The following is a 3,314-nucleotide window of genomic DNA, read 5'->3' on the forward strand; positions in this document are numbered from 1 at the left end:
CCTCTGGAGCCAGCACTGCCCCCCGCACCCACAGTCCCTTCCTGGGCAGGTGGCTGGAAGTGAAGTGTTGATGCCTCCAGATCGCACCCCTGCAGCCGGAGGAAGGACTGAGGCTCTCAGCGCAGAGGGGGCGTCAGCACAAAATGGGAGGAGACCCCCCTCCCACACACGTCTTCCTGTCCTGGGTTCCGAAGGTGCCAGGGAGAAGGTCCTTGCTGGGAGTCTGGGCACTACCTCCCTTGCTCTGAGGGAAGACCCCACCTAACCCAGGAGTGGGGCCAGGTCGGGGGGGCCTGGGTCCTGCCGGGCGGCTCGAGGGCCACCCCTCCACCCTGAGGGCCAGACCTCTGCAGGAGCAGCTCCGGCTTCTGCCCGGTGTGCCCCTTTCCTGCTGTGGCTTCACCGTGATTTCTGGGACCAGGTCTGTCTATATGGTGGGGGCAAGGAGCAGCCGCCTCCTTCCTCCCCTTAGCTCCCGAATCCTCTCCAGGCTGAGCCCCAGGGAGTCACAGCCTCCCAGGTGCAGCTAAAGCTGAAATGTTGGCCACACGGTCTAGCAGCACCCCCAGCCCTGGGGAGGAGGGGTAGTCAGCTTGGAGTCTGTGCCACTCTCCCCATGCCCAAAAGTCTTTCCCAAGAAAAGAAACTTGTAAGCAAGAGAAGGAATTTATTGATCGATACGCTGAGTGGTCCAGGGACAGCAACAGCTGCAGGTCTGGCTGGATCCAGGGTATGTGCAGTGCCGTTAGGACTTGGTTGTCTCCTCCCTCAACCCTGTCAGCTCATCTCTCTGCTGGCTCCCTTCCTCCTCCACCCTGGGGCACTGGGGCTCCAGCCTGTGAACTTCCAGGTTTAAATCCAACAAGAACTCTGTATGCATATCTTCCCTGTTTCCTCAGTAAAAGCTGTGGATTTGCTCATTTGGGTCATATGCCCATCCCTGAACCAACTGGCATCAGCCCAGGGGTCCCCCCAAAAGGACCAGGAGTAGAGAGTGTCTGGTGAGTCACCAAAAAATGCCCCCTGCAAACGCCCCTCAGCTGTGCCCTCATCCAGGCCCTGGCCTGCCATGGCGCCCTGCGCGCCCCCTGCTCTCAGACGCTACTTCCCAGGGATGCTCCTGGGGGCTCTGGGCCTGCACAACTGCCCACGCCGACAGCAAGACCCACTAAGTACTAATGTGTTCACTGAAAGCGGAAGCGGAAGGGAAGGGAGTGCCAGCATGTCTCCCCCCTTCCCCAGAGGCGGCCATGTGCGTCTCCCCCTCCTGCAGGCCCAGGGGCAGAACGGCTGCACCAAAAGCCCGTGTTCTGTGTGATGTGAAGCCACCTCTGACCTCCCTTCCAGAAAAGTCTGGCTCTGGAGAAACAGAAGCCCGTTGCTTTGATCTGACTGTCTCCCTCACATGTTGAAATCCCAGCCCTCAACGTGATGGTGCTGGCAGGTATCAGCCATGGGGCGGAGCCCCAGAAATAGGATCGCGCCCTACAGAAGAGGCCCCTGCCCCGTCCTCGTGTGGGCCCGAAGGACCCTCCAGGGCTGCAGCCTGGCGGAGGGCCATCACCTGACCACACTGACTCCTCCTCGGAGTCTTCCCAGCTCCACAGCTGTAGGAATTAATTTGTTTTTTATAAGACACCCATTAAGGTGTTTACTCCTCAAGGAGGACCTAGTCGTCCACCTGGGGAGAATCCAGAAATAATTGCAGCTCCGTGAAAGCTCCCCCATGAGCTGCTCAGGCCCAGGCCCGCCGCTGGGTCTCCCAAGTCCGATGGCTCCTGGCATAGCTGGTGAGCAGGTAGGTGCAGACTGGGCAGCTAGCGACCTTGACCCTGTTGTCCTCTACTTCAGGCCCATGTGGGTGGTGACGGATAAGCCCCAGGAGATGTGAGGTCCAGCAGTGGGAAGGTGGGACGCTCACACTATGCCATTACCTTCTGAGATGAGTGTCGCCCGGGGTGAAAGGCCCCTTCGGTTTGGACGTCATCACAACACGGGTGTCCCCAGGGCAGGACGGGCACCTTGCTGACTGAGGCACAGATGGGCACCTGGTGTGACATCCTGATGTCTGCAGGTCCCCAGCCCACCCCCAGCTCCACACACTTTGGGGAGCCATGGCTTGGGTGTTCCCAGCACCTGATGGGTCACCCAGCAGGACCCCCCCAGCTCTGGGAGTCGGGCCTGCCTGCTCCCACACCCAGCACGTGTTAGAGCAGAGCAGGCAGCCTCTGTCTCCGGGAGAGGAGATGGAGTGCGACAGGACACCGTGCAGCTTTGTCCCAGGGAGTCATGCTCAGGTGTGACCCTAGCCCCTGGCCATCCAGTTATGGGGCAGTGTCCCCCAGTTACAGGACAGTCCCCAGAGCTCAGCTAATGAGCAGCTGCCGGTTCCTCTGCGGCCAGGAGCTTGTCGCTGAGGGATCCTGGTCTGTCCTTCAACTCCCAGACAAGACCCAGCCTACTTCCTAGAAAGCAAATGGTGCAGCATGTCAAGCACAGAGCTGACTCAGCATCTCAGGAACCTTCTGTGTCCTGGGAACGCTTCTGAGGTCCAAGAGCTACTAGCCTTTCTCCTCACTGCTGGAAGGCCTACCAGCTTTGGCTACAGCATTTCACTTGGCAACCAAAGCAATCTGATTGTACCAGGGGTTAATTGAAGCAGCCAAACCCACGACCAGCTTTGTGTTGTCCTTTGGGACATACGTAGTAAACAAAGACTTATCTCACTGGGATTCTAAAGGCAAAAAGGAGAGAGTGTTGAGAGAGACATTGCGTCCCATGAGCTCGGTCCCTTGGAAGTCTAGAAAGAAAACTGTAGCAAGACCCTACTAGCATAAGCCAGAAAAACAGGCACAGGACAGCGGCACACCGTTTCCAAGCTGTTAACCTATAGCTTGGAATTTAGCAGCCCTAGTCATGCAAAACTGAAAATTTGCAAAATTTTAACAGCAAAGCAAATGTTAAAAATCATCAACTGTTTGTGGCTGGTGAGTGTGATGTTGTAAGGCCCCTTGACAAACTTCCCAAAAGATACTGTGATAGTGGACTTCAAAAGGCTCAAAGATGCTCATTTCACTTTATACACACACAGTCTGCTTCTAGCACTTTGTCCTCAGTTTTTATACACAGAGCAGGTGTGCAGGGTGCTCGCCTGGGGGTCCCTGGGCTGGGGGCGGCCCATCACCCTGGAGGTGAGCGGTGCTGGCCGCCGGAAGACGGTGGGGTCCTGCCCGGGTGGCACACATCCATCTGGGAACTCTCCAGCCTGCAGGGGTCCTTCCTCCGTGTTCTGCCAGCTGAGGGCCCTTCCCGTC

The sequence above is a fragment of the Manis pentadactyla genome, chromosome 9 (genome assembly GCF_030020395.1).
Source record: "Manis pentadactyla isolate mManPen7 chromosome 9, mManPen7.hap1, whole genome shotgun sequence".
NCBI classification, from domain to species: domain Eukaryota; kingdom Metazoa; phylum Chordata; class Mammalia; order Pholidota; family Manidae; genus Manis; species Manis pentadactyla.